This window comes from Tupaia chinensis, unplaced genomic scaffold, assembly GCF_000334495.1.
Source record: "Tupaia chinensis unplaced genomic scaffold, TupChi_1.0 Scaffold000308_1, whole genome shotgun sequence".
Classification (NCBI taxonomy): domain Eukaryota; kingdom Metazoa; phylum Chordata; class Mammalia; order Scandentia; family Tupaiidae; genus Tupaia; species Tupaia belangeri.
Window position 1 is genome coordinate 1,040,590 of NW_006159798.1, and position 11,578 is coordinate 1,052,167.

Consider the following 11,578-nt stretch of genomic DNA (forward strand, 5'->3'; position numbering starts at 1 on the left):
ACGGCAGGCTGTGGTTCAAATCCCAGACCTGGTGGTTTGCATTCTCATTTTCTCTTTTCCTCTCTCTCACTGTCCCTCTCTGGTCAAATTAAAATAAATAAATAAAGATAAATAAAATAATTATTTAAAAAAAGAAAGAAAGAGGAAAATATGTTAACATCATGGAAATGGAATTGGCAAAAATTTATTCTGCAGAAGATTCTGAAGATAAAATGAGCTAGATTTTTAAAAATTATTTAATTTTTCTTACTTATTCATTCATTTTAATTTGACCAGAGAGAGAGAGGGAAAAAAAGAGAGAAAGAGAGAAAACAAGCCACCAGGTCTGGGATTCAAACCACCTCAACCACCATGCCACCTGCCAGCCTCAAAGTGTTTTCTAAAACAAAAAATTAATGACAAAAAAAATAGGGAATCAACATAACGGTCTCCAAAAATACACTAAACAATTGCAATGTGTGTATTGTATCTCAATCTTCATTCAAACATGTGAGAAAGAAACTAGGTATTTAATTTTACTAAATTACTACTGTTAATAAATTATATGTGAAAATTTTTATTTTTTAAAGGATACATAAAGATATATACTGACATGTTTATCAGCAAAATAATGTGTCTGAGATTTGTTTTAAAATAATCTAGGTTTTAGGATTGCTGTGAATATGAATAAAATATGACTGACAAATTGTCATTCACTGGTGCTGGATGTTGGGTTTATGTAGGTTCATTATGTTACTCACTTTTGTGACTCAGAAGTTTAGTTCCACTTGAGGATGGAAAATAAAATATGAAAGACAGGGACTTGGAAGAAAAAGAGAAGTATATAGGTGATAAATAATAAGCTTTATTCAGGATTTGTGGCACACTCTTAGCAATAAATGAGAAGTCATACGAGAAATTAGGAAGAAACGTGTAAGCCATCAGGTGACCAAAAATCACCACAGAGGCACCAGAAATATGAGAAATCATGAAAATACCTCTCTCCCAAGGGAAAAGAATTATTCCTCTTCAGACACAGACCATACAGTGGCACTCACAGGAAAGTTTTAATCAAGGAAGTAGCAAGATTACATTTAGTTTTGTCAAAGTATACTCGGTCTCTTTCTTAAAAAATGAATTGGAAAGTGACACAGGAAAAACACTGGGTGAGAGAGAACAGAGCAACGCAGAAAGAGTAAAATGAATCAATTCAAAGGACACTGAGACGATGGCGTCATCAGGAAACAGCAGTGCACTAGACATGCAGGATGGTATTGAAGGGAAAGGAAAGTTAGTTCTGGGATTCTCAGTCACACAACTGAATGCTGGGATCATTCACCAGGATATGGAAGAGGACCAGTTAGATGCGTGTGAGGTCACTTCTGTGCTTAGAAAATTGGAAGTGCTTTTGTAACACATTGAAATACTCAGTAAACAGTTTATATATAATAATCTATAGCTCAGAGGATGAGTTGATATTGAAAATGTTAATATGTCTTAAGAGGATGAAAAAACATAGAAAAACCAATAAACATAAAGAGGGCCTTGGTTTAAGCCTTGGGAAATACCATTCCTTAAGTATTAGGTAGACAACTTTGCTCCTATGTAAAATATAGCAGGCCACTGAAACTGTTAAGCATTCACTGTACAACAAATATAATCTATAAAAATATAATTGATTAAAAAATCACTTTAAAAATTTTAGAAAACAATAGAAGAAACACAGACTCAATGAATGGGACTTCCAGAGAGAATATTTTCAAAGACAGTTAAATATTTCTTGCAGAATCTTTTCCTAAAAGCATTTACTGATCTTGTTTATTGACTTAGGAAAATAAACTTTAAAAAAAAGAGAAATATTACCTATTTTACACTTACTCATTCTAGAATAAAGAATATTTTCCAACTGATCTCATGAAGCCAATGTCGTACTGATTTCAAAATATGACAGTGTTACAAGAACAGAAATAAGTCAGTATCTCATAAACATACATGCAAAAAATTGAATTAAATAATTCTAATAACAGTAAATCATACAGGAGTATGGTCATTTTTATTTCAGATAGCCAAGATTTTCTCAGTTAAAAAATTTATTTGTTTAACTAACTACATTAATCAAGGTTTACTCATCACAACAAATGCAGAAAATTATATTCACCTATAAAAATGTTGACAAATTAAGAATAGAAGAAACTTCTTTTATATGATAAAGGGTAACTACAAAAGGTCTATGACAAGCATCATATTCAATGATAAACTATTGGAAAGCCCCTCTGAGATGGTAAGCAATGTAGAAAAAGAAAGCATATAAATATCTAAAAAGAAGTCAGTTTGTTCACCTCTGTATGTCTTTAACGTAGCATCGTGCCTGGTGCATAATAGATTTTCAATATTTAATTAATTAATTAACGTTCATGCTGAAGTTAGACCCAGGAGGATGTATCAGATTAGAATATAGGAAAGGCTTTAGTCTTTACCAAGATAAAAATAAAATCTTAGAAGCTGTTTGAGTTCTTTCAGAGTTTGTGTCATATATAAAATTACACTCAAAAGACAATATTAAGAATAATGAGAAACTTGGGGCCAGGGGGCAGTTAAGAAGTGTAGACTTTCTATATCTCTTGATATATACTCATCGTGAGTGCATCTGCAAAAACACTTTCAAAACACAGTTTCAAGTCCCTATTCCAGGGATGAAAAACAAACTTATATCAGAAAATAATTTTCCAAAGACTTCAGGGACCAGTTTCCTGGCAACCAAAAAGAAAGTGCAGAATTATCTCCACAATAACTGCTAGTAAATGATTTCAGCTTCATACTGTTAATGACAGACATGAATGAGACAAGTGATATGACCTTTGCTAAAATTTATTTTGTTAAGATCTTAACCTAACACTAAATACAGTTTGTGGTTATGGTCTTCAAGAGCTAGAGAAAAATAACTTTGTAACTGAGTCCTCTTTGGGGGAAGATCCCATTTTATTGTATTTCTTAGAATGATAGACATAACCCAAAGCACTTTTATTGGAATAAGTGGCATTTTTTTTAATTTAAGGAAATAGTTAATTTTATCCATTGTTATTAGTATTTTTTTAATTTGCCCAAAAAGAGACAGAAATTGGGGTGTGAGGGGTGGTGAGAAAACAAGCTGCCAGGTCTATAACTTGAACTGTGGTTGGCCATATTGTAGTGCAGTGGTTTAACCACACCATCTGTTGCCCCCAGTTGGTATTTTTATCCCTTTGATTTGAGGGAATTATTTTTATTATTAAAAGTATTTTTGCCTTTCACAGTAATTTTAACTTTGAAGTATATTATTCTGATTTTCAATTCTCTGCTTAAAAGCAGGAATATTAGAAGTCTCTACTTCTGCTATTCCCTTAAAGAGAAATAATTTCACAAAGAAAATTATAAAAATCTGTGGTCAATTACTATAGGCTGGAGAGATTACCCATCCCACACAGTCAGCCTGGTCACCTGTGCGCACTAATCCAGGCTAAAGGACCTCTCCTTTGTGGTGACTGTGAGTTGTTGCAGAGTTGACAGTCATGGCCTCTCTGTCTGCTTTCATCCCTGATTGCTGCAATTTATTATCCACAAAACAGCCAGGGAGAGTTTTTAAAACAATGAGTTTTATATGTAATAGCTAAAAACTCCAAAAAAAAAAAAAAAGTAATCAGGATGATTAAAGAAATGTAGTCTAACCAGTGCAAGTTGACAAAAATGAAGTCAATCCTACCACTTTATCCACAGATGATGGAACCATACTTGTGCACGACCTGAAAGATTCACACACAGATTGAACATGAGGGAAACCAACCTTATTCAACATGGCTTGCATGAAAATCTGACCAGTTTTACTTGGCATCAAATATGCAATCAAACACGCTGTCAAAAAATAAGTCATTTGAAAACCAACAATGACATAAAGGGTGGTTACATATGCTCCCTTACTAATAATATCTTTCCTAGCTCCTTTTAAGGATCTATCACAAACTTGAAAGTACTTGATTTTCTGATAAAATTACTTTCTTCATATTTCATAGTTCTGCATATTTAAAAATACTTCCTCTCCCATCATTGGGACACACCTGTGTGTGCCTTCCTTAAAAAGCCTGACTGCTACCTGATATAAATGTACATTTCTTCTAAGACTGTCAAGGTGTCCAATTTCAGCATCCATTTCCAACTTTCATATTTTACTGAGAGGCCTTGATTATATCCCTATTCTTTTACTGCTATTTTCTTGGTTCAATGACTCGCTCTGCTAATACTCTAATACTCTAGCTCTAGCACAGATAAAGAACATTATTAAAGTAAAAGTCATTGATTTCGGATGAGTTTGTTCTGGACTTTATAGTTTCTTTAGTGAAGTTCCTCTTCTCTGTTTTTGGCAATTTGGTGCATATGTGAATCATGTGGCCTTACTTATATTACTGTGTGAGCATATAATACAAGAACACTGATGAAGTGTAACACTATAACCATACCTTTTCTCAACAGCATTCTGTTCAAATCAAAACAACAATGAGATACCACTTAACTCTAGTAAGTATGGCCTTGTTCAAGAAAATAATGACAAGTGCTGATGAGGCTGTGGTGAAAAGGAAAAGCCCTGCTGTGTTGCTGGTGGGAATATAAATTGCTATAGCCAATAGGGAAAAACTATACAGATGTGCCTCAAAAACCTACACATAGAACTACCAGGTGACCCAGTAACCCACTCCTTGTATTTAGCCAAAGGGTAGGAAAATACTCAGTTGGAAAGATATTTGCACAACCATGTTTATGTTAGTATTATTCATAATTACTAACACATGGTATCAGCCTAAATGCCCAACAACTGCTGATTGTATTGAAAAAACATGGCACATATACACAACGGAATACTACTCAGCCATAAGGACCAATAAGATTCTGTAATGTGATACAAAATGGATGAGTAAGAAATAATTAATACTAAACAAAGTAAGCCTGACTATGAAAAACAAACACTGTATAGCCTCACTTAATACATCTGCTGCACTGTATGGAAGAAATTGAAAGATGTGAAAGTATAATATTAGGTTGTCAGGAAAGTCATGATATTTTTCTATGCAAATATGCATCATGACTTTCCCAATGACCCACAATAGAAAAACTAAGTATAGATACCAGAAATGGCATGGAAAGGGGTGGATAACATCTTGGATGCGTGAGAAGGGCTCAGAGAAGAAACACTTAGCAGACATAAAAATGTAATGTTCTCTGCTGAAAATTACATTTATGGTAAAATTCTTGATTTGATTGTCACATAATGCATGAGTACTTCAAAAAACCATATTGTGTGATATAGAGAAGTACATGTAAATGTGAATAAAAAATCATAAAATTAAAAATGAACAAAACTTATTCCTAAGTAATTTTTGATAGTTATAGTAAATAAGATTATTTTTATTTATTTTTTTTGGAGAGATTTTTGCTATAAGGCGCAAGTGCTCGCCAGATAGACAGAGAGAGACATAAAAACAGAAAGTGAGAAATCACCCCCCCAGGGAGGATGGTCACGTCCAATCCCTTCTCCTCCATTCTCCTCTCGGGATCTTGGGCACGCACATACACACACCCGGCGTGAGTTTAAGCCACCAGACCCGGGACCCGAACCGCAGTCGACTACATGGGAGTCCAGCGACATAGCCATTACGCTAACTGCTGGTTCCCAATAAGATTATTCCCTTAGTTTATTTAGCAAATAAAAATATTACTGATTAAGGAAACAGCAGGTGGCATAATGGCTGTGTCGCTGGACTTCCATGTAGTTGACTGCAGTTCTAGTCCTGGCCCTGGTGGCTTAAACTCACACCAGGCATGTGTGTGTGCATGCCCAAGATCCTGAGAGGAGAACAGAGAAGGGATTGCGGTGTGGCCATCCCCCTGAGGGAGGATTTCTCACTTTCTATCTCTCTGTCTCTCTCCATCTTTCTGGCACGTGCATGTGCCCTATAGCAAAAACTTCTCAAAAAATATTACTGATTAAAAATTATCCCACAGCTAAAGATGGCATTGAATTCATTTGAGAAAATTGGCATAACAGACATGAATATTTTTACCAAATGATCAGTTTTGGTCACAAAAAATTACATCAGCTTCATTAGTCTAAAGAAAACCATTAGAACATACCACTAAGAGATGCAAGAGACAGTTGGCATAATTTGAGGTTAAATATACCAAATTTAGAAATGTGTCATCTCCTGCTACACAGATTCAATCAATGAGCCACAAAATTGTATCAGCCATACTTTTGAAATAAATCTGTTAACTGCTCTCTCTTTTTTTACTCTACAATTTAACTGCTGACTCTATTCTCCACTAGCCTACCAATTCTGTTAACTAAACAGAACATCTTTCTCTGAAGTACAGTTGATCTATCTGTGGGCCTTTTTTTTTTTTTAACAGAGATTTTTGCTATAGGGGTCCATATACTGGCTGGAGAGACAGAGAGACATAAAGCTAGAAATCACTCCCCAGGGAAATGGCCACACCGCAATCCCTTCTCTTTCATTCTCTTTTGGGGATCTTGGGTATGCATACACAAGCGCTCAGTGTGAATTTAAGTCACTGAGTATGGGACTAGAACCGCAGCTGACTACATGGGAATCCAGCAACGTAACACTTATGCCATCTGCTGGTACCCTGACTGTGGACTTTCTAAACTAAAGGTTTTACTACAGTTTTTCTTCTTTCCACTCTATGTGCATGGATCTAAGCCAGGTTACATAGGACAGGGAGAAAATTGCTATATAATATTTCAAAATTCTATCCATACAACATTGTTTTTTAGAAAGGTGAGATACATTCCCCCCGCCCCCGATTTTCGCTATAGGGAAGGTTCATTCACAGGGAGAGACGGAGAGAGAGAGAAAAGTGAGAAATCATCAGCCCCAGTGGCTGGCCAAGCCACAATCCTTTCTCCTCCATTGTCCTCTCCGGATTTGGAGCACTCATGCACATGCGTCGCATGTGTTTTTCAAGCTAGCAAGTCTGGGTGTGGAAATGCAAAGTTGACCATGTGAAATCCAGCACTTCAATCACCATGCCACCTGCTGGTTCAAGGTATGTTATATGCTGTCTTACACAGACTAGAGAACATAAATTTGTTTCTCCTTATTTTGGAACTATTACTTTAAAAAATGCCAAATTGGGACCAGCAGATAGCATATTAGTTATGTTGTTGGAGTCCCAGATAGCCAATGGTGCTCTGAGTCTCAGACCCAGAGGCTTGAAACTCACTCCAGGCCTGTCTGCATAGGTGCAAGATCCTGACAGGAGAATAGAGAAGGGATTGTAGTGTGGCCATCCTCCCTGGGAGGGAGGGAGATGATTTATCACTTACTATCTCTCTTTTTCTTTCTCTTCAGCAAACGCACATGCCCTATAGAAAAAAACTCTCTCTTAAAAAAAAAAAAAGTGCTAAATTTATTTTACATACTAAATTTAAGTTAGCATGCAATGTTTTTACTTTCCTTCATAAAATTTTTGGGTATTTATATGTTTCTATATTTCGTGTTTTTTAAGAATTATTTTAACTTTATTTATTATTATATCATTATTATTTTTCAGTTTGAGCAGAGAGAGACAGAGAGAGAGAGAGGAAGTGAGAAAGCAAGCCACAGGTACAAGGTGAACCGTGGTCGGCAATGTGGGAGTCCAGCACCTTTAACCACCACGCCTCTTGCTGTCCCATGTTTCTATATTTTGAAATATTCAAAAACTTTACTTTCAAAAGTTTTATATTCTGTTATATTTGTGTCATAATATGCTTCAACTGAAAACAATACAATCTGATATGAGAGTACTAATTACAGAAAAGCAGGAAAGTTTGCACAGCTAAAAATGAATTCTACAGAGACAAACATATAGAAGTTGAAACTCAGTGGCAAAACTGTCTACTGACCATATGAGGTTTTTCTTTTTTTTTTTTTTTAAGATTTATTTTATTTTCTAATTTGCTGTAGGCACTCACAGAGAGAGAGATAGAAACAGAGAGAGAAAAAAAAGTGTGAAAGCAAGCCACCAGGTTTGGGACCAGAAAAGCAGTTGGCCATGAGGGAGTCCACACACCACCATGCCACCTGTTGCCCCCTTTTTTATTTTAAAAGTTGTTTCATTTTCTTTTTGTCAATAGGGAGGGTGTGTGTGCTGACCAGAGAGAGACAGACAGAGGGAAATGAGAATTCATCCCTGGGGGTGTAGCCATGCTGCAACCCCTTCTCAGGAGTTTAGGCACACATGCACATGTGCCTGGCACATATTTCAAGTTTTCGGGTTCCAAGACAGTGATGTGGGAATCCAGTGCCTTAACCACCACGCCACCTGCTGGCCTGCCATGTGCATTTTTATATATAAGTACTAGGTAGTCAGAAAAGTCACGACACATTTTTCTATGCAAGAATGTGTCATGACTTTTCTGACAACCCAGCAGAATAAGAAAAATTAGAGAAATTTGGATAACTGAAATATCTGTGAAAGTTCTGTAACAAGTCAATGATTTCTTGTTAGTACCATGAAAGACTCATGTTTAGTATCTAGTGTTTATTTTCCCTGAATTATATTTTCACTTCTATTTCCTGGATGAGGACAGAAAATAAAGTTGGAACAGAGAACATTACCAGGCCAAAAGGTAGGATTCTCATGTACTACTTTCTTAATAGCTGCTTTAGTTTTTTTGCTGCTATGACTCCCCACTTTCCCTTGCAGAGCTGCACTGGATGGTTCTGTGCCACATCTCAGAAGACAGGTTAGAGTGACTAGAGCTGAACTACTGCTAATCATTTTTAATTATTAATAGCTATTTGGCCCTTCATTGTCTAATAGTAAAGATGAAAAAGATGAGAGAATATTTATAGATAAAATTCAGGGATACTTTTGTTCTTTTGGCATAAAAGTTTGAAAAAAGAGAAGGAAAAGAACTGTAATGTCAGAGGCCTTAAACATGTAAAGAATCACAGAGCCAGAAAATTGTGTTTGAACCACAAAGAAGTCACTGTAATAATTATTAAATGTCATGAGCTATGCCAAGGATAACAGAATATCCAGATATCTGCTTGAAAAGAGTATGAATTCCTTGGGTCAGCAGGAGATATAGTGATTAAGGTGCTGGCTCCCACATGGTTGTGGTTTAAGCCTCAGCAGCTTGAAAATCAGGCTAGGTGTGAGTGCATGCATGCTCAAAATCCCAAGAGGAGAATGAAAGAGAAGGGATTGTGGCATGACCATCCCCTCTGAGGGGTGATATATCATTTTCCCTACCTCTGTCTCTGTCTGTCTTTGTCCAGTGAGTTCATGCACCCTATGGAAAAAAAAAAAACTAAAAAAGTAAAAAAAAATTAATAATATATAAGATAGAAGAGTATAAATCTACACAAAAGGACACAATTAAACTGTGAAGCAATCAAGAATCAGAGAGGAAGCAAAAGACATTGAAGTCTGAAATATAAAAATAGTAGTTGGAGTAAGCTCCCTGACAAAATTCTACTAAGCTAGGTAAGTAATATCATCTCATTTAAAGCTTATGCACGTGAATAAATCTGCATTTTCATGAAAGGTACACGTTAAAATTGCAAATAATTATGGTAAATGTAATCCCAGCTTTAAGCTTGTCCCCTTACCTTTCTATCATAGTAATGGAAGCACTGTGGTAAAAATGGGAGTGATCCAGGATGGAAGGAACCCAGATTTCTTAGTCACTGGGTAGAAATAATTCTCAGAATATCCAACCAGTAAAGTCTACATGGGATTTTGAATGGGTAAAGACTGAATAACTATTATGGAAAGTTACTGAAATTTGTCTGTTGCTGCTGTATTTTACGAAAACTAACAACTGGTCTTAATATCCTGAAATCATAAGATCTATGTCATAAACCTGTTACATTATGGGACCAGCAGTTGGCATAATGGCTATGTCACTGAACTCCCATGTAGTTGACTGCAGTTTGAGTCCCGGACCTAGTGGTTTAAACTCATGCCAGGCGCATGTGCGTGCGTGCCCAAGATTCTGAGAGGTGGGACCAGCAGTTAGTGTAATGGCTATGTCACTGGACTCCCGTGTAGTCGACTGCAGTTCGAGTCCTGGACCCGGTGGCTTAAAACTCATGCCAGGCACGTGTGTGTGCATGCCCAAGATCCTGAGAGGAGAAGGGAGGAAATGGGATTGCAGCATGGCCATCCCCGCTGGGGGGTGATTTATTGCTTTCTGTCTCTCTGTTCTCTGTCTTTCTGGCAAGCACACCCGCCCCATAGCAAAAATCTCTCAAAAAACAAAATGAAACAAAACAAAAACAAACACACAAATAAACAAACAAAAAAAAAACTGTTACATTAGACTTTTGGGACCTTAAGAATTTCCAGTAGAAACTAGAATAGTCACAAGAAACATCAAAGTTATGAAACTCAAAATGACAAGTTACTCAATGTTACTCAAAAGTATGAGTTACGTTGCCATGTTTGAAGAACAGACATCTCAAAAGCATTCAAATCATCATGACAAACATGAAGAAATTTTTAAAAAGGTTTTTGCCATAGAGTGTGTGTATTGGCCAGAGAGAGAAAGGAGAGAAAGTGAAAAATCACCACTCATAGGATGGGAACATCCATTCTCCTCCCTAGATTCTAGGCATGCATGCACACATACCTGAAATAATTTTCAAGCTGCCAGGATTTTGGCCATGTGAAAATCCAGCACCTTAATCACTAAACCATATACTAACCCAGAAATTTAATGTCACGCCAGTGAAGATGTTATTCAAGAAATCAGTTACTTTAATACTCCAGGTTACAAGGTTAACAACAAAAACAAAACAAAACAAACAAACAAAAAAACAGGGAGTGCTCTCTGTGCCAGAGGACTTCAATTTCTTTCTTTTAAATTCATCTGCTATAGCTCAGCCAACACAAGGAGATGGATTTTGGTTTGATAGAAGACATTTTGTTTTCAGTAATCAAAAATGTCTAGATGAAAGGTTACCTGTACTGTTCTATAAGGTGTTAAGATTTTGATATTAGAGGGGTGAGCAGGTGGCTTGATGGTTAAGGCTCTGGACTTCCACATGGCTGATTACGGTTTCAATTCCAGAGCTGGTAACTTGCTTTCTCACTTTTCCTCTCTCTTTCTGCAAATTAAAAAAAAATAACAATAATGAATAAATAACATTTTAAAAAATTATTTTGATATTGGAGGAATTTGAGCACAAGCTCACCATAACATTATCAGGGATGTTTTAAGAGTAAGATTATAATAAATGTTACTACTACTACCATTACAGAAACTATCTACCAAAGAATTTAACAATTTCCAACCCAATTTCTGAGACAAAAGAACAGAAAACTCTCTATCTTCAATTCTCAGATACCACAAGTTTTGCCTTTTTTCTACAGATCCTGGGGAAAGATGCAAATGTCATTCACGATAATGGCAGACACCTCTTCGGGTACATGATTACAAGAAAAAAAAAAAAAAAAGAAGAAGAATTCCCCCAGGAATTTGTAAAATACTTGTCTGAGAAAACCCCTGAAAAAAATCAATAGAATACTATGTCATAAATTATGAGAGGATAATGTGTTC